General features: G+C 39.5%; 1 protein-coding gene and 1 pseudogene across 1 annotated transcript in view; one reads left to right on the forward strand and one right to left on the reverse strand.

Annotated features, from left to right (window-relative positions):
* The window catches only part of LOC105224069 (cyclin-dependent kinase 5 activator 1), a 325,563-nt gene that overhangs the window by 131,256 nt on the left and 167,105 nt on the right, over positions 1-27,202 (forward strand). The window lies entirely within an intron of this gene.
* LOC125777848 (uncharacterized) lies at positions 9,144-13,256 on the reverse strand (annotated as a pseudogene).

The raw sequence follows: 27,202 nt of genomic DNA on the forward strand, positions 1-27,202 counted from the left end.
GAACCGAATGATGCTTTCGTCAATACATGCTCATTTTATTGAACGCTGACTTTTGTTCAGTGATTTGAATTGAGTGAGAAATTTTGAACCGAAGACTCAAGATCCTCGGAATGATGTGTACGGCAAAATTAGTTGATTTTTACTCATCACTCTGTTTTTTTCAGTGAGTTGAGTTGAATGAAAAAGTTCGCGTATGAGTAAATCAAGAAAATAGTGATTTTTGCAGTTCAGAGAACGCACAATGTTTGTAAATTTATCTACATGCAACATATGTATTTATGTAAATATGTAAACTCAAATATGTTTAGGTAATACTACAAACAACATTAATTAACAAATATTTCACAAGATTTTATATATATATACACATATATTCATTATGAAATAGGTCAATTATAACATACATACATACATACTTAAGTATATGTTTTGATATCAAATATATACCGATCATCCATAAATTATATGCAAAGTCGTTTGCGCATAGTTCATAAGCAAATCTGTAAGCGTACATCCTTTGAATTATCATTCTTTTTTTTTCATTTAACACTGAAAATGATAAATTCTGCTATTTTCGATTGCCCTGACGCAAAACTCTGGTAAAACACGCTTATAATTTGTGTGTGGTGAAATTCCCTTATCTCAGTCGAGTACCCCTGCGAAAAGTTACGATATCTGAATGGTGAACCTTCTCTATTATATACTGTTGCGAATTTACTCCTTACTAGTTTACTTTACTAGGTTCGTATCTCTGGATTGACAAATAAAACCAAAAACCGTTTAATTCACTTCAACAAAATCTCGATACCAAACGAGGTTTCAGACAAGGCGACTCCCAACGTGCGACTTCTTCAATCTGCTGCTGTAGAAAATAGTTCGAGCAGCAGAACTAAATAGTGAAGGTACCATCTTCCAAAAGAGTGTACAACTGCTGATGTATGCCGATGACATTGATATCATCGGCCTCAACACCCGCGCCGTTAGTTCTGCTTTCTCCAGACTGGACAAGGAAACAAAACAAATGAATCTGGCAGTGAACGAGGGCAAGACGAAATATCTCCTGTCATCAAACAAACTGTCGTCGCACTCGCGACTTGGCACTCACGTCACTGTTGACAGTCATAACTTTGAAGTTGTAGATAATTTCGTCTATCTGGGAACTAGCGTAAACACCACCAACAATGTCAGCCTAGAAATCCAACGCAGGATAACTCTTGCCAACAGGTGCTACTTCGGACTGAGTAGGCAATTGAGAAGCAAAGTCCTCTCTCGACAAACAAAAACCAAACTCTATAAGTCGCTCATAATTCCCGTCCTGCTATATGGTGCAGAGGCTTGGATGATGTCAACAACGGATGAGTCGACGTTGCGAGTTTTCGAGAAAAAAGATTTGCGCTTTGACCACGGCGAATATTGCATTCGATGGAACGATGAGCTATGCGAGATATAGGTCATGTTGTCCGGATGGAGGAAAACACTCCAGCTCTGAAAGTACTCGACACAGTACCCGCGGGGGGAAGCAGAGGAAGAGGAAGACCTCCACTCCGTTGGAAGGACCAAGTGGAGAAGGACCTGGCTTCGCTTGGAATATCCAATTGGCGCCACGTAGCGCCAATTTAAGGATTCAAACTAACCTTTCTCCAATTCAGCGATTTTGAAACAAATTGAATATCAGCTAACTGTTCCCGCTCGCATTGCTAAAACAGTTCGTTTTGAGGCGAAAATATAAAATAAGCTAAGTGCGTTTTATTTGTCTATGATTTAGCTATTAGCTTGTGATGGTTAAATAAAACACGCCTATTGTCCTTCTGACAGCGTTTTTTACAATTCTCAAAGCACTGAAGAAGCCATTTTTTGTGATCTTGTTTAGCGTAACAAAATCAAAATCCAATACACGTAGCCGGCAAAAATTCGCAATCATTTTTGTGCAAACCTCGTATATGCATATCTTATATTAGGTATGATGGTGATAGAGGTAGTATTGGCTGGATTTAATTTATTTTTGGAACTAATACATATTATTAACAGAAAAAGACGCCAACTGAGCATCTTTAAGCTACGGTAAGTTTGCACTCGATTTTATCCAGTTTAAGCATAAATAAATGATATTATTAGAAAGATTCCCTCTCATTTTCGTTAAGATAACTCACTTATTGTTCGATATAGAAGTTTGAAATTCTTGATATTTGGTATATGGGGGCTAAGGGAAGTATTCAATCGATTAAACCGATTGTAAATACAAAAATACTATTATCAGAAAAGATTTTTCGGATTTTAAGTAACATATCTCACAAACTGACCAACATTTTCAGAAAACGGGCCCTGAGATCGCCATATTCGGCTTGAGTAGTTTTAATATAATTTAGGATTTTGAAAATTCTTAAAATCGAGACTGGCATACCTTAAAAGTAGAATTTGAATTGATGGAATTTAAAATTTTGTTATATGACAGTAGCCACGGCCGTGATTCGATCTCGGCCATTTTCTTACCCTGTTATAAGAATGTGAGAATAGTGTGAAGTATTATTGGAAACCCATCGACTAGATCTTGAGATATGCCGGCCCACGCCCACTAACCACTTTCCACACCTTCTGGTATGAAGTCCTTATGCATCATCTTCTCTATGGAATTTAATGCTTCTGACCTATTTTTTTTTATTATCATGTTCAAATTAATATCGAAGTGGGCGAGTGTCGGGCTATAAAGCTCTTTTTGTACCCGCGCAAATTTACAAAAAGTGAAAGGTACAGGCGAAATTGCAGCAAGAAAATGATAAACTTGATTTGCATAATTCTGTTCTCCAGTTCTTGATCTGCGGAGGAGCTTTGACGCCTAGGAGTTAATTTAGGGGTAAATGGATCTCCTCTGATTAGCTTTTATAGCCTGTTAAAATGCCCCCTTAATGTTCTAGGGAAGAGGTTCAGCAGAACAGCGAAAAAAATCGAGAAAATAATCGTTCACTTAGCTAGAATTCTCCCTTTCAAGCAAAACAGATTATTTCCGACTGGTTATATAGTTTATTTTTCCATGGGCGCTGTATAATTGATCACATGACAAGGTTTAGATTTGATTAAGGCCACGCGTTTATGATGCTAAGTGTTAAGGATGTGCCGTTTACTTTCCGGAAACCATGCTGATGGTCTGCTAGACTATCACCACCATAACACTCCCTAAATTTACGTACAACGTTGAAGTCTGAAAAGTCAGAATGTGCAGCCATTTAACGAAAACTTTACAGAAAAATATCTTAGCACTCGGATAAGGCTCAGTACCATTATGGATCAGGAGAGGATATGGAACAACCATATGGTGATATACTTAACCTTCTAGTTTTCACCAATTTCGGTAACCTAGAACCGCCTTTCATGGTAATTAACACAATAGATACTCAATTTAATACATTTACTATTTTTAGAGGTTAAAAAGTTTGCAACATTTTTATTAAGTTATAAATTTAAAAAATACAAATTTATTTTAATTATTAGGCATCAACCTCGGAATTATTAAAATGTTTGGGAATATAATGTAAAAAATTGAAGAATTTGAAGCCGGAGATCCCGTCATGTGGTTAAGAGCTGTCGATAGAGCTGCCTATCGGGTTCAATTAGCACTGATGTGCCATTTTGGTAAACTATTCGTAGAACCTCCTGTATCTGCTGGTACGTTCCACCTTCTCTCTCAAACCATTTTGAGGTTTCGATGAAACTACTTATGTCCGATATGCTTTTGGTGGAAATCCATTCAAGGTTTGGTGCTTGGTGGATTCCGAGGGTTTTTTGTCGGATCTGTGCCAGAGCTGGGCATTCGCAGGGAAAGTGGAAGATTGTTTCCTTGTTCCCTGCTACTCCGCAGCCACGGCAGATGTCGTTGTAGGGCATACCCATTTTGGACGCATGTTCCCCAAATGGCCAGTGCCCTCTTGTGGTAGCTGTTATTCTGTAAATACTTTTTCTTGACCTATTTAATAGGTCGTTTGTTCTTTTCCTGTCGTATGCTGGCCATAATTGTTTAGTTATGACGCATTTTGTAATGTTTTTCCACCTGTTGTTAGCAATTTGATGAAATTGTCTATCGATCTCTCCTTTGATCGATCCTAGCGGGCTCGGTATGAGCTCCGCCTTGGATTCATTGAGGAAAGCCTTTGCCAAGTCATCTGCTTTTCGTTACCGAAAATGTTCCTGTGGCCGGGAACCCAGATCAAGTTTAGCTGGAGCTTGTCTTTTATTGAGCTTAGTGCTCTCTTGCAGTTGTGAACTATATTGGAATTTGTCATGGGTGAAGACAATGCCAGGAGGGCCGCCTGGCTATCCGTAAATATAGTTGCTTTATGTATATTCCCGTGGTTTTCTAATAGAACTTCGCAGGCTTTTTCTATGCCTAGTACTTCTGCTTGGAAGATGCTAGCCGAGTTCGGTAGACATATAGAGAGAGATATGCCCAGCGGAGAATACACCCGTGCCTACTCTGCAGTCCATTTTGGACCCGTCGGTATAGACTGAGGTGGTACCCTCCTCTGCAATTGTACCTCTTCTCCATTCTCGTCTAGATGGTATCCTCACCTGGAAGTGTCTATTGAAATCCAGCTTTGGGAGAATGTAGTCTGATTTATTAATAGTGAGCTTGTTTAGGATTACACTATGTCCGTAGTTCTGCTGATTCCAACCTCCCAATTCTTTTATTCTTATCGCCGCAATAGCTGCTGTTTTTTGAATAAAAATGTCCATTGGTAGTTGATGCAGGATCACATTGAGCGCATCAGTCGGACATGACCTGATTGCGCCCGTAACACCCGCACATGCTGCTCTTTGTATTCCACTTAATTTTCAAATGTTATATTATTTGTTTAGCGCTGGCCACCATACCAGAGAAAGTATAGGTCATATGACAGCCGTATACATCCATATGATTATACTTGGTTTAAGGCCCCAATTCTTGTTGACGATTCTCTTACAAGTATAGTAGGCCATGTGTGCTTTGTTTATTCTTTTTTCTATATTTATTTTCCAGGACAGTTTGGCGTCAATCTCCACCCCCAAATACTTAGCTGTTGGGGATAGAGTGAGTGTTGTGCCGTTTAGTACCGGAAGTTGAAACTGAGGTATTTTGGTTCTGCTAGTGAATAACATCAGTTCTGTTTTGTTCGGGTTAACTCCTAGACCATTGCTTTTAGCCCATAGGTTCAACCTACGAAGTGCTCTTTCCATAATCTCGCTGACTGTTGAAGGAAACATACCTGATACCAACAACACTATATCGTCTGCATACGCTACTGCTTTCACTCCTCCACCGTTTAATTGGAGGAGTATTTCGTTCAGCGCTACAACCCATAGAAGCGGAGAGAGTACCCCCTCTTGAGGTGTCCCTCTACTCACATAACTTGTTTGTATTGCAGCGCCGTTTGAAGCTATAATCTTCCTATTCTCAAGCATCGATAGTATCCATCTGCACACAGTGTCATCTATGCCCACATGCGCCAGAGAATTAATTGTCGTATTTACTTCTATGTTATTGAAAGCGCCCTCTATGTCTAGAAAAGCAGCCATGGTGTATTGTTTGTGGTGCAGTGATTTTTCAATCACACTTATCACCTCGTGAAGGGCGGTTTCGGTTGATCGGCCCTTTATGTACGCATGTTGGGACTTCGATAACTTCTCCGCCGTTATTGTTCTTTCGTGTATATCTATTAGCCTTTCTAGTACCTTCAGCATAAATGAGGTAAGGCTAATAGGTCTAAAATCCTTGGCATTCTCGTGTGTTCTTCTGCCTGGTTTCGGAAGGAACACAACTTTACTCCTTTTCCAACTTCTTGGGATGTAAGATAGTTGAATGCTTGCTTTGTATATATTTTCAAGCCTTAGAACCATTGGTTCTACCAGTTTCTGCAGCATTATGGGCATAATCCCGTCAGGACCTGGCGCTTTAAATGGTGCAAAACTATTTATGGCGTATCTGATTTTCCTTTTGTCTACTATTTGGCTTCGATAGTCAGCTGCGTTCACCGGTGGTTCCGGTTGAACCCTCGTTGAAGGTGTTTGCTGACTCCCGGGGAAGTGTGTTGTGATAAGTACCTCCAGAGACTCTTTTGCCGAGGAGGTCCAATCACTTCCCTCCGCCCTAATGTAGGCAGTATTAATATGATCCTTGGATAGCATTTTACTCAGCCTAGCGGCTTCTCTGCAACTTTCAATCGATGTGCAGAAAGATCGCCATGAGTCACTTTTAGCTTTCCTGGCTGCTCTTTTGTATTCCTTCATAAGGTCTTTATATGGCTGCCAGATTTTGGTTCTAAAACTCTCATTGAAAGCTTTCCTCCTTGTGTTCTCAAATTCTTGAGTTCACTCTTCCACCAAGGAAGAGACTTTCTCTTTTTCAAAACTGTTAGCGGAGTAGATTTATTAAAAGTTGTGATTAGGATTTTTTCCAACTTCTCTACTTCTGAATCTAGTTCCTCTGGATTTCTGATACTCTTATTGCCTCCCTTTTCGAGGCATTTTGTTGCTATACTGGTAAATTTTCCCCATGCCGTTCTTCTAGGGTTCCGGTATGTGAGAGGCGCACTGTACCTCTCGCGGATGCTGAAGAGTATCCACGATGATCCAACATGGAAGGCTCATCGGATACCCTCCAGTTATCCACAACGAGACTGTCTGTGTCTGTTGATAGCGTGAGGTCAAGAACTTCCTCCCACCCCGGGAACCTATCCGAGCTTGGGAAAATAAAAATTGGCTTATCGCCCTTGTTGCAAATACTTACGATTACTATTCAAAATATACTGCAAGAGTGACTCACCTCTGGTGTTTATACTGGAGCTACCCCATACGGTGTGCCTTGCATTTGCATCACACCCTATTAGGACATCATCCTTCTTGTTCTCCTCTACTAGCCTGGTGAGCGGGGCCGGTGGTAGAAGAAGAAGGGCTTTTCCTTCTGTTCCATCTTCACCACTGTGATATCTGCTGTGCTGTAATTAGGACAAAGAAATGCATTTATACTGTTATTGATAAGAATGCATGCCCTAGGTTTACCTCTGTTCCGTGTGTAAAACAGGTTATAATTGCTGTTGTTTAGCCCTTTTATGGAATCTTCATTGACCCAGGGCTCCTGTATTAGGCTGATGTCGATGCCCCCTCGTTCACGAAGGTTGTTAGATTCGCTCGAAGAGTGCTGCAGGTTAATCTGTACGCATCTTATGCTGTTGTTATTGGGCATCTCGGGGTTCTTCAATGCCCACATTCCTTAGCAACTGGCTGGCGTCGTCGGCCTCTTCCGCGTCGTCTTCGTCAGCCGCTTTGTCGCCTTGGAAGATTTTTAGTCTGGCCTTGCGTATTCCGAAGCTGATTTTGTTGTCAGTCTTCTTCAGAGCCTCAATGGACTCATTGCAAATGGCCACTAGTATTGGCTTGCTTGCTTTATTTGGTTTTTCCTCCTTGATAAGCTGTCACTCATCTATACCAGGTATAGATTTGTTCTGCAGCTTAATGCACCTCAGGAGTTTTTCGCCTGGCCCCTCTAGTGGGGGTAGCCAAATGCGAGCCCGAGGCCTCTTCGGAATATCGCTGGCGGGTATAAGCCTCAATAGGAGGCCTACAAAGGCGTTGCTAATTTTAGCAACACTACCCGTCAGAAAATCTAGCGAGGCCTGGTCCGCGCACTTGATGACCCTGTAGCCCCTGAGGGCCTCAGAGGAGTCTAACTCCGGATGAGAACCCGCAGGATTGTCGAGTACATAGCTTAGCACCATACTCGACAATCTGAGGTCGATCTCCACCCATCTCTCCTGTATAGTGCTCGGAGAGGAGGATTTCCCATCTATAATGGCCACCTGCAGGCTATCTCTGGCTACAACGCAGAAATGCCTTGCCGTCGTTGTGCTGCTGTGTTCACCCTCACTCCTCCTCAGTTTTTTGGGCTGAGTTCCGGGTACTTCTATTGTGGAGCGATTTCTCTTCTGAGAAGTGCTCTATTTTTTGTTCTCTTCTTACGGTTGTGATTGATTCCTTTTCAGGTAGCTTTTATATTCCTCTACGATAGATTTGAGGCGCTTTGTTTCAGCCTCATCAACTGGGGTACCGGCTGCCTGGTCTTTGGCTATCTTCCCTAGTATGAAGACCGCCCTCTGGTACCGGTTTTTCTCAGCTGATTCTGGGATTTCTTGCGCTTCTTTTTGTTCTCTCCTTTAGCCGCCAGTGCACTTTGGTTGGTGCTCATGGCAGCCTTGGAGGTGGACGCCTCCTCCCTTATAGCTGATGTTTGCTCTGCTGTATCTACCGGTGTACTTTGGTTGTTACGACCGGTAGTACACTTACTCGTCTCCTGGCTGGAGGCAAGCAGTTCGTCCTCCTCGGATTCCGTAAAAGGATTCCTGTAGCTCATGTCCCTAGTCGTCGCTGTTGTCGTCATGGTTGTTGTTGTTGTTGTTGTTGATTTGTTGTTGATTTGTTGTTGGTTTCGTTCATGTTTTGGTCCCACGAGTAAGCCGGAAAGGGTTGGTCACTCGTCCGCAGAGCCGGTATACGGAGAGAAGACGATTTATACCTCCGACCTCGTCTGGGCATCGGAGGGGACCGTTCGCGATCAGCTATTTATTACCCCCCGCTGACCATTCAGCCCTTGGCACGGGTACCTCGACACCCTGGCTTAGGGTGGTGTTGGTTCGGGTATCCTCACAATTCCACAATAGGAGATGGGCGTAAAACCTAGGGTTTTTTCATCCATATCACTATTGTGGGAAATTATGAAGTGTCCCTCTTAGTTCGTAAGTTTAGAGTGCGTTTCCTTTGGGATGCACACTTTACTCTTACTTAAGCCCCTTCGCCACGGCAAGGCGACCAACTTCAAAGAGGAAGTAAGTATTATTTGAATAATATTAAATTAGAGTGGTTTTAATTAGTTCATTCAAATAAAAAAGGAATATGAGTATGTAGAATAAATATTTTTATCGATTAATACTTGACGACCATGTACACAAGATTGGTTACGAGAGTGTTGTCAACTACTCACGATAGTGGTATTATGTTGACTTTACACAAAATCTACCACCCTCGATTTATAATTGAAAGAACGTTTTGTGCGAGTTTTTTTCAAAAATAGTTTATTAAAAAATTAATAACTTTATTTATAGCAATTTATATTTATACCCTTCGACCAGGTGCTAAAGAGTATTATAGTTTGTTCACCTAACTTCTTCTACACTATAGCAATTTACTCTTAGCACTGGATGATTACGTTGGCGCTGCCACGGCTTATATAGCCACGCACGCCTTGCTGATGCTGAAGTGTCCTTCTAGAATATTGCGTCTGGCAATTATAAGAACAAAGTGCTATACCGCGCCAAATGCAGCTATTGTTTAGTCAAGCAGACAGCCGCGTAGCCAAATGCAGTTATTGTTTAAGTAGAAAAGCAGGCAGCTGCGGCGCTAAATGCAGCTATTGTTTAAGTAGACAAGCAGACAGCTGCGGCTATTGTTTAAGTAGACAAACGCGGCGCCCAATGGATAATAAGGGATGCATATAGCAATACAAATACCAAACTTAATACTACTTTTGTAACACTGCCCTCCACTTAAGCCTAATCGTCCCGATTAGGCACAAATCCTCTTGAACCAAATGGGGCGAGCCTCTCCAAATGTACTACTTTCATTTTACATCGTGCTTTTCCATTTCTTTGTATGCGGTATACCACGTCATTAAGTGGTTTCATCACCATATAGGGCCCTTCCCAGGCAGTTTGCAATTTCAGGTACAAGCCTTTCTTTCGAAGTGGATTGTACAACAGGACCAGATCACCTTCTTCAAAACCTTTTGAATTTGCCGCTTGATCAAACCGATCCTTCATCTTTTTGCTCATCAGATGCGTGTGCTGTCTTACCATTAGATGCAATTCATTCATTTTTTCCTTTAAGGCAGAGGAATAGTCTCCATCATTTCTTACAGCTGCAGGATTCGTTCCAACTTAAGATCAGCAGGGAGTCGCAGATCAGATCCGAAAATAATCTTTGCTGGCGTGTAACCAGTTGTCTCGTGCTTCGCTGAACGATACGCCAGCAGGAACATCTGGATGCACTTGTCCCAATTCCGTTGATCTTTATCAACGATTTTCCGCAAATGTTCTTCGAGTGTTCGGTTGAATCTCTCTACCATCCCATCTGATTGTGGATGTAACGCTGTTGTCCGTGTCTTGTGGATGCCCAATAATGTACAGACTTCTTGGAAAATGGAAGATTGGAAGTTCCTGCCTTGATCTGAGTGTAATTCGACGGGCACTCCGAACCTTGTTATCCAATTTTCTACAAACGCTTCGGCTACTGTCTTCGCTTCTTGGTTTGGTAAGGCATATACTTCTGGCCATTTACTGAAATAGTTCATGACAACCAGTAGATATTTGTTTCCAGCCGTACTGGTTGGGAACGGACCTGCAACATCCATTGCGACTCGTTGAAATGGTGATCCTACGTTGTACTGTTGTAGCTTACCACGACTTTTGACTTTGGGACCTTTAGCTGCCATGGACTTTGCACAATTACTTATCTATTCTGCTAAGAAATCTCGACAACCAATCCAGCAGAACCGTTGTATAATCTTCTCTATAGTTTTTGTAATTCCAAGGTGCCCTCCACTAGGTCCATTGTGATATTCTTCCAATACTATCGGGATCATGGACTTCGGTACTATGATCAGCAGACGAGACTGTTTGCCATCTTCGCTTTCCCAGGTACGATGAAGGTATCCATTAACGAGGTTTATGCAGTTCCATTGGGCCCAATATGCATTTGCAGTTGGACTCTCGCTACTTATTTGTTCCTTTGGTGGTCGTACCCCATTTTCTTTGGCTATTATCAGCTTTGCAAGATCAGGGTCCTCCAGCTGATTGATTCTGATGCGGTGAGGAGTCCAATCATCTTCAGGTTCTATATTCAGTAATCGCACGTCGATTATACCTTCTTTTCCTTCTGATTTGGAGCAATGTTTACATTCCAGTGGACATGGGCGACGTGATAATGCATCCGCATTTTTGTGGTGAATCGGTGTCCTGTTTCGAAGTCGTAATTCTGTAATCTTTCAATCCATCGTGCAATTTGGTCCTGCGGATTCTTAAACTGTAATAACCATTTTAATGCTGCATGATCAGTCCTCAGCAAGAATCGTTGTCCATACAAATACTTGTGGAAATGTTTTACACATTCCACCACAGCTAGTAGTTCTTTTCGCGTCACACAGTAGTTTTTCTCAGGTTTCCCGAGCACTCTGGTGTAATAGCCAATTACTCTTTCTTGCCCGTCGATGAGCTGAGACAGGACACCTCCAATTCCATAAGCGCTCGCCTCTGTATTCAGTATGAATTTCTTTCCAGGTATTGGATAAGCTAACATCGGCGCCGTACAAAGTAGTTCTTTAAGCTGCTCAAACGCTTTTTCTTGTTCCAACTGCCATACAAAAGGGCGATTCTTCTTTGTTAAATCATGTAAACTTCTAGCCACGTTCGCAAATCCAGTTCATGTATGTTGGTGGGTCGAGGCCAATCCTTAACTGCTTTTATTTTTCCTTCCTCGGTGTGAATCCCCTCAGTGGACACTTTATGTCCAAGATATGTAACCTGCTTCTTCCATAATGAAAACTTTTTGGGATTCAAGCGTAATCCGGCTGATGCTATTCGCTGAAAGACTTCCTCTAGATTTTTCAGATGATCATCAAAACTTTTTCCCATGATGATGATGTCATCAAGATACACCAAACATGTCTTCCAACCCAATGGCATCACAGAGAATTCCCATAACCCGTCGCCCATACTGAAAGCGGTCTTTTCACGGTCGCATTCATCAATCTCGACTTGCCAATATCCACTTCGTAGATCTAATGTAGAAAACCCATACAATCGCCTCCGATTTTGGTGGGATACTCTGATTAGCATCAATAATCACCCTCTTACTTTCAACGTTGGTCATATATCCGGTGTTTATAGGCATCTCCATGTTCTGGCAAAACAGCATTTGCTTGTTTAAATCCAAAGTAACCCGGGGATCAATCATGAAATCTACTCCCATTATAATTTCATCCGTGATTTCTGCTACGATGAAGGTGTGATTAACTTCCAGGGTACCAATCATCACTTCGCAAAACACTTTTCCCGCAACAGCTGCTTCCTCCCCGGTGGCTGTTCGAAGCTTGCAGCCGACCAATGGTTCAACCGTTCCTCTTACCACATCCGGTCGGATAATTGAATGTGTGGCACCAGTATCCAAAGTAGGCGTTGACAGTCGTCCATTTACGATACCGTTGATAGTAAGATTGTTGTCATGGCGACCTTTTTTGTGATATCGAGATGGCGGGGCAAATAGTTGTGGGAACCAGCTCACGCCCCTTTGAACTGTTCCGTTTTAGTTTAACGACTTGTGAGATGTAGATCCTCGTTATCTGTTGGTTGTTTCCGTTTTGATGGGTTTACTTTTATATTGCAATTTCGGGCAAAGTGACCCGCTTTTCCACAGTTGAAACATCTGCCTGTTGTATTTACTCGCGGTGCAGCAATTGTCTTCAGAGTCTTCAATATTTCTTCCATCAGCGCCGGTTGTTCCATTTCAACTCTTTGTACTTTGTGTGCTGGTTTACTTAGCAGCGAAGCTGTTTCCTGTGTGAGGGCGTGCGAAACCGTTTCAGCAAACGTTCTTTTTGGCAATGCATATGTGGCGCGTTTGGTGTCCACATCACGAATTCCATTTATGATACTTTGAATTTTTACTCTCTCATTGTAATCCACAGGTGCATCTGCATTTGCCAAATGAGCCAGTCGTTCTATTTCAGTTGCGAACTCTTGCAATGACTCGTTCATCTTCTGACCCCTATTTTGCAGTTCGATCTGGTATATTTGTTTCCGGTTCTCACTACCATATCGTCTTTCTATCGCACTCATCAATGCCTCATAGTTGTCTCGTTCACAATCTGGAATAGTCTGAAGGATTTCTGCCGCAGGTCCTTTCAATGATACAAACAAGGACGCTACTTTGTCCGCTGCATTCCAGTTATTGGCCATTGCTGTCTTTTCAAACAGAAGTTTGAAAATTTGAAATGGAATACTTCCATCGAATGTGGGTGCCTTCAATCTTGGATTATTTGTTGATGGTGCAGGGCCATGCAGTTGCAGTTCTCGCATACGATTACTCAATTGAAGAACTTCTGATTTCAAATTTTCTTCGTAATTTTTTAACGTGCTTAATTCGTCTTCAAATTTTGAAAATTTCTCTTGCACTTGTGTATTATTTTCTTTTCTAACTGCGTATTATTTTCAGTCATTTGTTATGTAAGGCGAGACTGTGATGTATTTTCAGCTATTTGCGCCATTTGCTGTGCCAGACGATTTTTTGTTTGCACTGCATTTTCTGTATATTCAGCTATTTGCTGTGCCAGACGATTTCCTGTTTGCACTGCATTTTCAGCTATTTGCTGTATAGCCACTAACAGCATGTTCATGTCTACACTTGATGATGTTCGTTGTTCTTGTACCTTTGTAGAAGTTTCTGGCCCATCAAATTCGAACTCGTCCACATTAATACCATCCGCTTCCATTGCTTCACGTAATCGTGCCTGCAGATCCGCCTTTTGCCCGCTTATCGGTAAAATACGCTTCTACAGTTATTTTTTTAATTGCTGAATTCTCAATTCTCCGAATTTAACCATCTTGAATTTGGATTATTTGACAATCCCACTTCTGACACCAATTGTTGCGAATTTACTACTAGTTTACTTTACTAGGTTCGTATCTCTGGATTGACAAATAAAACCAAAAGCCGTTTAATTCACTTCAACAAAATCTCTTTATTTTACAACTCGTCTACACTATAGCAGTTTACTCGTATGATGATTACGTTGGCGCTGCCACGGCTTATATAGCCACGCACTCCTTGCTGATGCTGAAGTGTCCTTCTAGAATATTGCGTCTGGCAATTATAAGAACATAATGCGATACGGCGTCAAGTGCAGCTATTGTTTAAGTAGACAAGCAGACAGCTGCCGCTATTGTTTAAGTAGACAAACGCGGCGCCCAATGTTTATAATAAGGGATGCATATAGCAATATAAATACCAAACTTAATACTACTTTTGTAACAATACGTTTTCTGCATATACAGTCAAACCTGGGTAAGTGAGCTCTGGATAAGTGAGAAAACACTATAAGTGAGAGTAATGGCCAGGACCCGTCAATTTAAGCACACAAAACCTCTATTATACCTTGTTCAGATCGACACTTAATCACACGATTTCGGCTTGAGTGGTTTATCCCACTAATCTTAAAAATTTATCAAGATTTCGCCATACAAAAATGACAGTCCAAATCACTTCATTGAAACGATTTGAAACTGATCCACGCAAAATCTCTCTGTGCGACTCTGATTTTGCGCCATCTACTTGTCAGCATTGGAAATCTGTTACATTATCACAGCTGATTTAGACACTACAAAGGGAAAAAAATGTAAACAAACAAATTCTTTTTTAAAGCAATGAAACTAATTTCACCTGAAAATCGAGTTAACAAATGAAAATATGCATCATGAAAACACGGCTTTTATTTCAAAAAACTATATGACAATCTTTTCTTTTGATAAATGTTAAGCGAAATGACTTCAATGAATGACAATAACAGCTGTTTTTTGATCTTTCTAACGGCAGTGAGAACACTGTTGGGTTATGAAATGCTTAAATGTAATCTAATCTTTAAAATTTTCGGTCTGAACATGGTATTAGCGAGAAACAGAAACCTCTGTAAGAGAGAGTCGTTTTTCCTCCATGAATCTCCGTAAGTGAGACTGTTACTTATCTATACCTCTATAAGCGACAGTCTTTCTTTATTTATGCATGTACATTATTTATGAGGAAACAATAATACAATAAAAATACTTACATACATAAAAGATACACACATACATTAGCAAATGACAAAACAAATTAAAAATTTAACATATGCTATTTAATGACGCGGTGCTTCCTACCATTGTTATACTCTTGCAATCATTTGCTACAGAGTATATACATACATAGGTTGTATGTATCACTTTAAACTAAGCAAGATAGATATTTGATGACGAGATAAGTTGAAATCTGGTTGACTATCTGTCTGCCCGTCCGTCCGTGCAAGTTGTAACTTGGTATGTGGGTTCTTTAGTACAAAAAATATTTCGAGTTCGTAGATGGGTGTAATCAGACGACTACCACGCCCACAAATCGGCATTAACTAAATTATGTTTTTATGGTTATTGATCAGTCACCTTTTATTTGATGTATCGGGGGACTGTAAACTGCTGTGAGGGGAAGTTGTGGTCAATCTATCATTATCGTTATTACTTGAAATTCTTCATAGATATGCGGTTTTCTTCTTTCGTGCTAAGCACTAAATTAAGATATAAAGCTGTTATTTGGTACAGAAGAGCAAGGGGCAACTGTGGGCAAAATTTTTGAGAAAGTGGGCAAGGACCCGCCCTCTAATAAGTTTAATACTAAACCACTTAAGCTACAACAACCAAATTTGCTGAGCACAAATCCTGTAAGAACTTCTAACCACAGTGTAAAAATGGATGAAACCGGGATAACCCTAATCACTCCCTATATAACGGTACTGTTAAAGAAAAGACTACTAAAATCGCAATAAATCAATAACTAAATACACCAGAGACTTTTAATTTTACCTCCTTGAGGGTATGAGAGGACTTTAAATGAGCCCGAGTGAAAATAGGACGATGGGCGTGGCATCGCCCACTTTTTGGTGAAACCCCATATTTCGGGACCTGACATACAAATTTCGACAACATTTGTTCGTGACATTTCTATCATATTCTAATATTACAGTGCGAAAATGGGCGAAATCGGACTACAACTACGCTTATATCTCATATTACATAATTTTAAATTCCACTAGATTCTTTCACTTCCCAGTACACAAATCAAGAAGTAATTAATATAACGCGATAAAATTTTGTGCGAATAATGCCTTTAGTGTATGCCAATTTATTATCAAAAATTGTTCAAATCCAACAAAACTGTTCAAGCTTATAGGTACCAAATATTTGGACCCCGGTACCTATAGTCGACTTTTGATCGAAAATATGGGTCATTGTTTATGATATATAATTGAAATTAAAAGCTAATCTGGTAATGGTATGTCTGTGTGTCAAAAATGGGTTGAATCGGACCAATGCTTCCATTAGCTCTCATATGTATACCTAATATAACGATTTTCGAGTTTCCGGGTGACTTTGTACTGCATATATCGACCAATATGTGAGTTATTTCAGTAAAAATATGAGAGCGTGTTTTGTTGATAATACTGTGTCTTTGTGCCTAAAATTAATAAAATTGGGCGAAAACTTGACCTAGCTCCATATAACTAATATCAGAAGTTAGAACATCCGGCTGACTTTACTCGAGATTATCATCTTTTAGCACGTGGCATGTTAATAATATGTGGTATTGAGAAAAATATATAATACATATAACGATTTTGTCTGTGTCAATATAGGAGTTATATATAAAATTGCTTGGATTTTTATCCAATGTTCGGTTGCATCCGAATTTAGCCCTTCTTTATTTGTTTTTGTATTGTTTTCTTGTCAATATTGCGCATATTCTATTGCGCGAAACTATGAATGTACATAATTTATGTTGGGCATATTATACAGAAAATTTTATCATATTACATATTTACTGTAACCTTGCTGCTCATCCCTATAAAGATCCGTTTCCAGCTCCCAAGTAAATTCTCAAGAAAATAATTACTTATTTTTCGAGCCGCAGTCAAGTAATTTTGTGAATGATCGACAGTAGAAGAGCAAGAGAGAATAAACAAAGAAAATAAATTTTGTGTGTAATATGTATGTAAGTTAATATTTTTAAAATTAAAATAAAACTTTTAATTTAGAGAAGTTTCTTTATTGAATGTTTTGTCAGAACTGATCTTTCTTTTTTAACAATTCTTAACAATACCCTGATCTAGCTGTGGGTTTTCGGCAGCGACGTTGGTTTTGCTGGCGAAGGCGGCAGAATTGTGGACATTCCTGGAATGCGTTATATTCCTAGGAATTCCTTGGGGTTGAAGCGGCAGCTGTTCTTTATAATTTTTTTTTTTCAATATCTTTTTATTTATTGAATCTGCTTTTTGTTTTGAAAGCCTAACAATAAGTAAAAAAATCGTAAACCTATTTAAAATCTAGACACGCTCAAGCAAATGATTGAGCTGTTTTGGTGATACATTGCTCCCCAGTACGCGGGCATATCTTTTCTTTTAAAGCGTGTTTGATTGCAGGAATGTACCAAAGCATTAGCCAAAGGGTTTGGGGGATAACGGAGTTCACATATATATTTAATTCTGCTGTCTTCTACTTCTTTCCTTACCATAGAAATACCAAGGTCTTTATGGATATTTTCATTACGCATGTACCATGGTGAACACGTGATTGATCTAAGCATTTTTGATTGGAACCTTTGTATTATGTCTATATTAGTTGCACAGGTCGTACCCCACAGTTGAATGCCATACATCGAAATCGGCTTTATGACCGCAATATATAAAATCACTTTGTTGTCTAGGCTAAGTTTGGAGTTTTTATTTAATAGCCAATTTAAATTTGCAGCCCTTATCTTCATGCAAGTTATTTTACTAGATCTATGTTTTTTCCACGTAAGTCTTCTATCTAGGTGAATACCAAGATAGGTTACTTCATTCGCTTGGGGTACTAAAATATTGTTAATTTTTTTATTGCCGGACACATTTTTGGTCTAAGTGTAAGCATGTTACACTTTTGTTCATTAACCTTTATATGCCAGTTAGCTAGCCATTCTTCGACAAACTTTAAGTGCTCGGCTAATATTCTTGATGCTCTCGCACCACTCTCCGACGCATAATTCATAAAGATTTGAAGATGTTTCCATATAAAATTCAAATGGCACAAAAACTAAACCCAGCTGATTATCCGCGACGCCTTAATTTTGGCAAATGGGCCATCGAAATGGCTGAAAACGAACTTGACTTTTGGCGAAAACTCATCATGTCAGACGAGGCACATTTCTCGTTGAATGGAGGCGTAAACAAGCAAAATTGCCGATTTTATGCCACCGAAAATCCTCAATTAATTGAAGAACAGCCTCTTTACGACCAAAAAGTAACAGTTTGGTGCGGTGTTTGCGCGAATATGATCATCGGACCGTATTTTTTCGAAGACGATGATGGAGCCACGACAACAGTCAATGGTGAGCGTTATCGAGCCATGATAACGGATTTTGTGATACCCATTATTCCCGAAAATGACATGGATAACTTCTGGTTTCAACAGGACGGGGCTACATGCCATACAGCTCGACCAACAATCAATTTATTGCGACCATTTTTCCCCGGGCGATTGATATCGAAAAATGGTGATGTTGACTGGCCACCGAGATCACCAGATTTGACGCCACCAGACTTTTATTTGTGGGGTTATTTGAAATCCAAGGTATACGCTAATAAGCCAAAGACCTTAGCTCAACTGAAAGCCAACATTCGACGTGAAACAGCCGCCATATCATCCGAAACATTGGCCAAAGTCATGGAAAATGTCGAAAAAAGAGTGCATTTAGCTGTCAAAGCTAAAGGTGCCCATTTACGCGATCTAATTTTTAAATATTAGCTGAAACAAATCCCCTTGGACCAAAATAAATTATTTTTGAAATGAACAAAAAACATTGTTTTCTTTTGTTCTTTTTTTTTAGGTCAACTTTAAATGGCCTACCCTGTATTATGTGGCATTTGTTACGGCTCACTATAGCTGCGTCGTCCGCAAAAGTAGAAGGTATTCATTGTTAGCTGTTGGAAGATCTGCTGTATATATGATGTTTAGTGTTGGGCCTAGAACACTGCCCTGGGGTACACCAGCCCTTATCTGTCTTTCATCAGATATGAAATCTCCCACTTTTACCATAAATTTTCTATTTTTTAAATACGATTCAAATGTTTTATATAATTCTGAAGGTAGAATATTTTTAATCTTGTATAAAAGGCCCTCATGCCATACCTTATCAAACGCCTGAGCCACGTCTAGAAATATAGCTGAACAGTACTCTCTGTGCTCAAATGCTTTTCTTATTTCGTTAGTAATTCTATATACTTGCTCAATCGTGCTATGTTTTTCACGAAACCCAAATTGGTGCGTTGGTATTATATTATTTTCGTGGAGGAAAGGAGTCATCTTTGATAGTAACAAATTTTCAAATATCTTAGAAAGACAGGGTAGAAGACTGATTGGTCTGTATGAAGACGGCTGTGTTAAGTCTTTCCCAGGTTTGTCTATCAAGATGATCTGCGACTTTTTTCATGAATTTGGATAGTGTCCGAGATTAAGAATTGCATTGAAGAGCAAAGAGAGCACCTTTACGGCAATATTTGGTAAGTCAATTAGCATTTTTGGGGTAATATTATCATGTACAGGTGATTTTTTGGGGTTAAGCTCTTTTATTATTCTAGTAACTTCAGAAGTAGAAGTCCTAATAGGCACATGTAACTCTTTTGCGGTATTGGGCAAGGTTGGCAACTCGAAGTTGTTCTTTGGGCAATTGGGTTGAAATACCTTTTCTAGGTGATTTGCAAAGCAATTTGCCTTATCCTCATCACTACGTGCCCAATTACCATTCAACTGTCTTAGAAGCATGTTGGAATCTACTGGTGGCTTGAAAGGCTTTTGTGCTTTCCAAAGAGAGTTTTGCTTGCGAGAATTTGGACACAGTTTCTTTATATAATTTTCAGTGTTGTGTTCCTCTTCGCATTTAAGCGCTTTTTTAACTTTCGAACAGCAGATTTCAGTTGAAGCAGAGTTGAAGGGGATCGATTTAACTGCCATTCCCGCCTAGCTCGCCTTTTCTCATTTACAAGTTTCTCTATTTCATTATTGGTGATCTTTCTAAAACCAACTGGTTTGTTGTTTCTTTTTGGTGTTGCCAATACAGCTGCATTAGTTATTACGTCATTAATTTCTCTTATATTTTCATCAATGTCTCTTCCTGTATTTATTTTGCAATCAATATTGATGTGGGTGCTGATATACTTTCTATATTTCAACCAGTTAGTTTTATGTGATGTTAGAGAAACTTTTGGCTCAAATATCATGGGCTGTTCGTATAACTTTATTAGTACAGGAGAATGATCAGATGATAAGTCTGTACATGTATCAGCTGTCATAAGCGATCTATCTATATTTTTGACTATAGCAAAATTTATTAAGTCTGGTATTTTTCTTCTATCACTGGGCCAGTATGTCGGCTTACCAGGAGATATTATATCCAGCTTATTATGCTTATTCATAATAGTGTAGTACAACTGTCGTCCTTTCGGATTAATAAGACGTGAGCCCCAATACGTGTGTTTTGCGTTGTAATCTCCACCTGCTAGAAATTTTTGACCTAGTGTTCCAAAAGAGTCTTTAAATTCGATTTCTGTAATTTTAAAACGAGGTGGACAGTATATAGCAGTAAGGTTTAAGTCACAACCCCGATTTTTGAGTGAAATTGTTGTAGCTTGTAACTGTGGAGTAGCATGCGATTCTAGGGCATAGTGGTTTAAACGATTTCTGATCAATACTGCCGTGCCACCATGCGCTTTTCCATCTGGATGATTTGTGACATAGACTCTAAATCCCAGAATATTGAAATTATTTTTATTTGTTAAATGAGTTTCTGATATAAGCATTGCATCAATATTCTTTTCAGACAGAAATCTGATAATCTCTAATTTATGTTGGTTAACACCGTTGGCATTCCATATACAGATATTTAGTAAGCTCATTTTTTACTTAATAAATTTTGCAGCATTTGATTTTGTGATTTTATTAAATCTTGGATCATGTTTTCATGGTAGACATAAATTGTGTCATACACTGTGTAAGATTTATAATCATAGTTTCAATACCTCCATTTGGAGGATTTTGCGGCAGTTGCATTTGCACAGTGTTGCCTTTCACCACATTTGCATATCTTCCTTGCATATTATTATTGATAGAAGTAATAGGATTTGAGGTTGCTATAATTTCATTAGGGGTGTTTGTAACATTTGGTTACGACGTGCTTGAATGCCCTGCGACAACTTCGATTTCAAATCTTTATATGCAGGACAAACCCTGTAGTTAGCAGTGTGATTTCCTCCACATTTGCTGCATTTTTTATTTAATTCTTCTTTCGTAAGGGTGCATTTCGAAGTGGGATGTAAATCACCACATACCACACAAACACTGCGTAGAGTGCAATATGATTTAGTATGCCCATATTCTTGGCAGTTAGTACATTGTACTGGACCGTTTCTTTTATGTGGTTCTTCCACAGTTACTCTGCGATGCAGCAAATATTTCAGATTGTATATAGGATGGCTCTCATTTTTTTAGTTGATTCGAATTCGGCAACAATTCAATTTTAAACATGGGCTATGGTACTTTGTTTCTATTAAATATATTTACAACTGTTTTAATTCCAAAACCACATTCCTCCAATGCTTCTTTCACTTCACTAGAGTCTACGGCGGACTCTATACCCTTGATTACAACAACTAGGCCCTTAGAGCTCTTCAGTTGATACGAATAATAATTTTTGTTTTTATTCGACAAAAATTTACCGATTTCCATACAACTTTTTTCAGTGTAGGACTGAATTTTTGTTTCGTCTATATTGCCTTTTTTCAAAGGCACTATATGAAAATTGTTAGTGCCAACAATTTCACTTAAATTCGCAACAAGAGTATTACTGCTACGCTCGCGCAAATATATCGGAGGTGGTTTGGCATTAACGACTGTGGTGGTACCCCTCGCATCGTCGTCTGAACCATTGCTTAGTATGGCAAATCTGTTGCCATTTAAAACTTCCGTTTTATTTTTATTTGGTGTGCTGCCTTGAAATTTATAATTTAAGTTCATGTTTTTCAGAATATTCAAGTGGACAGCCACTTGTGCAAGTGTTAAACTTATTTGTATTTAACTCCTCCCCCTCAAATTCCTGCTTCTCTTTAAGTAGGCGTTAGAAGTAAGGAATGTTATTAATATTTGGCGTTTTCGGAGTTTTTTGTTTGGTTGTAGTAATTTTTCTGATTTGGCTTAGATTATATGTTTTATTATTTGGGATTATCCTGCCGTTACAATACATTTTGTTTCTCTTATATTATACATTTTCAGTTTAACAATTTTTTGGTACATTAAACATTTCGTTTTTTTGATACAAAAATTTCAGTTGTTTCTAAATGAAATATTCATTTATTTTTCCAATAGGTTCTATTAAAAATGTGTAATAGGTGGTTGGATCTAATTCCGGAATTTTTTCGATATAAACCATTTCAGTGTTTTTTTTTTATTGAACTTCATCGATTTCTATTTCATTTCAAAGAATGATATTTGCTTTTTTAATGATATTAAAGGAAGATTTTTTTATTCAAACTGACATGTCTCCCTTGGCAATTTTTGGACTTAAGTATTTTTTATATTGCTTTTGTGAACAATTCGATCTGCTTCTTTAATGATGGATGCTTTTTTCTTTAACTATTTCTCTTTTATAACGTGGGGATAACTTCGAACCTAATCTTGTATTTTGTTTAACAAATATTTTTTGCCCTGGCACATATGTCTTGATTTCTTTACGTTCCTTTTTATGGGTCTGTTTAAGTCTGTCGATATTGTTCTTTATATTTTTCTCGTGTTCGGGATCGGTGGTAATATTTCTGCCAGAAAATACTTCCAATGGTCTTTTTTTGTTACTGAGTGCACTGTATAGTTATACTCATGGACAGCACTATGTAGTAAGTCCTCAAACGTACTATTTTCTTGCTTAGTTTTTAAGCACCTCATTATCTCGGACAGGGTAGAATGGAATCTCTCGATTTGACCATTGACCGCGCTTTTATAAGGCGGAGCTGTAAAGATTTCTGTGCCTAACTGATCTTTCATCATAAAGGTGATACTGGCAGAGTTAAAAGATTTTTCGTTATCCATTACAATGAATTTTGGAACACCATAGTAAAAGAGTAGGTCATTTAGGGGTTTCTTATTATATTCTATTGCTTTTGATTTTATAATCCTTGCTTGATTGAAAATGTATCTATTGCTGTGAGTATTAATTTTTTTTTCAGTAGAGAATATGTCAATATGAATTATATGTCCTGGGTATTCTGGTATTGGGGTTTCTTTCAACTCTGGATTAGGTGGTTTTCTATCATATTTTCCTTCTTTACAAACTTGACATTGTTTCAATAAAGTGAATATTTTCTATTTCATTTTAGGAAAGTAATATTTCTCTAAAATTTGTATCTTGTTTTCTTCAGCATTTTATAGGCTCCATTGTGGGCTTTTATAATGATTTCGTCTTGTTCTGTTTCAGTTATTAAATCTTGGACCTTGGATTGGGTGAATCTTATTCTAATGGATGAGAAATGGTGTGGATATAGTTTCTGTATTTTGCCCATTAAATCTTGTGTTGTGTAGGTTCCATTTATAACGGACGGATTAAGATACGAGTAGTTTAATATTTCAATTAATTCAGTGTCAGAAAAGTTTGGTTTGGAAATAATGTGTCTGCGAAATGTTGGGAAGGGTAGTGTAAATTTATAGTCGGGTGGATTTTCTTTATGAGTAAATATCTTATTTTTAAATGCATTAATCGTACAGTTTCATAACATTCTTCGGCCTTTGCTAAGGTTCTTGATATCAATGCTATTGGTCTATCGGCTTGAGAAAGGACTGCTCCTATTGCATCATCAGAAGCATCAGTGGTTATTGTAAATTCTTTAGTAAAATCAGGATAATGTAAGATTACATCGTCAGAAATTAGAGTATTTTCAGCTGTTCAAACGCTTTTAAGGCTTTATCATTAAGTTGTATTAGTTTCTTTGATGAGGCCCCTTTTGATATTCGTCCGTCCTCTCCTCTCAGCAATTCTGTGAGCGGTTTGGCAATTGTTGCGTACCCCTTAATGAACATCCTATAATATCCTGATAACCCCAAGAAAGATCTTAATTCCTTAAGTGTCTTGGGACGTGGGTAATTAGCTATGGCTTTTACCTTGTTGGTATTTGTCTCTATGCCTTTGTTTGATATAACGAATCCAAGAAATTCAACTTTAGTTTTAAAGAATTCACACTTTTCTAATTGACATTTAATGTTTGCTGAGTTTAATGTTTGGAATATTATATCAAGATCTTTACAATGCGTTTGTTCGTCCTTACTAAAAACAATTATTCTCTGAGAATATCGTCAAGAGTGCGTTGAAATATAGAAGGAGCATTTTTCAGTCCAAATGGGAGTCTTGTAACTTCATACTTTCCGTTATTTATCGAGAATGCTGTTTTCTCAATATTACTTTCTTTTAAAAGAATTTGATGGAATCCACTCTTGAAGTCCAACACGGAAAATAACTTGTTATCGCCTAGTTGCGAAAGTACTCCATTTATGTCCGGTATGGGGTATTTGTTTGCTATTGTGACACTGTTTAGTTTTCTGTAGTCCAGCGTTTCCCAAATGCCGGGTCGCGACCCGGTACCGGGCCAGCAAAATAAAATACCGGGCCGCAACATTCCCGCCTTGTTTTCAAAATAATATCTACTATCGATTGATCGATGCGTCGCAATATTCGTAAGCGGAGATCGTGCTACTCACCGCTGATGACTGACCTGAAGTTGAAACAAAAGAGCGAGGCGAAAGCTCAGCCAGAGGACTTAAAGATATAGAGAAGGTGCAAATTGAATTCTGTATGATGTTTGATTGGACGAATAACAGAGCTTATAGAATTGTAGTAAGGAATTCACCATTCTCGCTGCTATTTAGCAGAAATTTGCAAGTTCAAAGGCAGAAATATATGTAAAATGACTGAATTCATGCGAGAATGAATAAAGAGAAATGTTTTGAAGAAAAATATACAAAGTCACACAGAGAATGTAAAAAAGCATTCTCTGAGTCACGTATGCGTGATCTTGTATCAAATGAAAGCCAGCTGAAATTATGTCATTATTTTTCCTTACAAGTCGATGAATGTACAGACATTTCCGATAATGCCAATCTGATATGTTTTGTACGATATGCCTATGATAATACTATTTGTGAAGAGTTTTTGTTCTGTAAATCTTTGCCAACGCGAACGACCTCCGAAGAAATATTTAACTTGATTAATGATTATATCAACAAAAGTAATATTGAATGGAAGAAGTGTGTGGGATTAAGTAGGATGGCGCACGAGCAATGTCAGGCATTCGTACTGGACTTTATCCAAGGATAAAAGCCATAACACCGGAATGTGTATGGACGCTCTGTAGCATTCATAGGGAAGCATTAGCCGTCAAAAAAATGCCCTTACCCTTGACAGCAACGATGCAAGAGTGTGTAAAGTTCATTAACTTTATAAAATCTCGTCCACTTAACTCAAGATTGTTCTCTGTTTTGTGCAAAGAAATGGGAAGTGATCACGAACATCTTCTTTTACACTGTGAGGTGCAATGGCTGTCAAGAGGTAATGTCTTAAAAAGGCTTATTGAATTAAAGGAAGAAGTAAACGTTTTTTTGGAGGATGGAGTCATGTGTAGAAGTTCACGCAAGTGAGGAAAGTTCTCTGATCGCCATTCACTTGGGAGTGGCCAGAAACGATTCTTTTACATATGACTCAAGCAGCTCACGACTTCCGGTCTTTGACCAAGTATCCTCTGGGTAGCCTAAGAACATCCGTTTGAAGGCGAGCTAACGTGAGAAGGCGAAACATCCCCTACACAGGGTTGTGCGCTGGGTTTGGGATCCGCCACGTAAAAAACAGTACCAATGAACAGGAAAAACAAGCCTTGGATGAGTGACCCCCCTTTTGATGACGATCATGGCAAACGAATTAATGATAACGATTTGAGGGCATGCACCTGGAATGTCCGGTCCCTTAATTGGGCCGCTACCCAGCTGGTTGATGTCCTCGTAAAATAAAGACTGACATCACCGCCGTCCAAGAAGTGCGATGGCCGAAACAAGGGCTGAGACGAGTAGGTATTGTGGCATTTACAGTGGCCATATAAAGGAGCGCAAGTTTGGTGTTGGGTTGGTGGTGGGAGAAAGACTTCGTCGCCGAGTACTATCATTCACCCCGTTGGATGAATCTCTAGCCACAATCCGCATCAAAGCGATGTTCTTCAACATATCGCTGATTTGCGCCCACGCCCCGACGGAAGAGAAGGACGATGTGACCAAAGATGCTTTTATGAGTGCTTGGAGCGCACTTATGAGAGATGCCCCGCCACGATGTCAAAATCGTGCTTGGCGACTTTAACGCCAGGGTGGGCAAAGAAGGTATCTTTGGCACTACGGTCGGTAAATTCAGCCTCCACGACGAAACATCCCCAAATGGGTTGAGGCTGATCGACTTCGCCGGGGCCCGAAATATGGTTATCTGTAGTACTAGATTCCAGCATAAGAAGATACATCAAGCTACCTGGCTGTCTCCGGATCGAAAAACCACCAACCAGATCGATCATGTTGTGATAGACGGAAGACACGTCTCCAGTGTTTTAGATGTGCGTGCGCTCCGAGGTCCTAACATCGACTCGGACCACTATCTTGTTGCAGCCAAGATTCGCACCCGCCTCTGTGCAGCAAAAAACGCACGCCAACAAACACAAGGAAGGTTCGACGTCGAGAAGCTGCAATCACAACAGACAGCCGAACGATTTTCTACTCGGCTTGCACTCCTGCTCTCTGAGAGCACTCGTCAACAACTCGGTATAAGGGAACTGTGGGACGGCATTTCAAACTCCTTACGTACAGCTGCAACCGAAACCATTGGTTTTCGGAAAGTGCAAAAGAACAGCTGGTACGATGAGGAGTGCCGTGTCGCAGCGGAGAGAAAACAGACTGCCTACCTCGCAACGTTACGATCGACCACAACACGTGCGGGATGGGATAGATACCGAGAGTTGAAGAGGGAAGCGAGACGCATTTGCAGACAGAAGAAGAAAGAGGCCGAAATGCGTGAGTACGAACAGCTTGATAAGCTGGCCGAAAAAATGTGGCGACTTACAGAAGGTTTTGAGACCGGAGCATACTCTTGTGGAACCACCAAAGGTGATCTAGCCACCGATGCCCAGAGCATACTTAGATTATGGAGGGAGCACTTCTCCAGCCTGCTGAATGGCAGCGAACACATAGCACCAGAAGAAGGCGAACCCGATTCCCCAATCGATGACGATGGAGCAGAC

The sequence above is a fragment of the Bactrocera dorsalis genome, chromosome 1 (genome assembly GCF_023373825.1).
Source record: "Bactrocera dorsalis isolate Fly_Bdor chromosome 1, ASM2337382v1, whole genome shotgun sequence".
Classification (NCBI taxonomy): domain Eukaryota; kingdom Metazoa; phylum Arthropoda; class Insecta; order Diptera; family Tephritidae; genus Bactrocera; species Bactrocera dorsalis.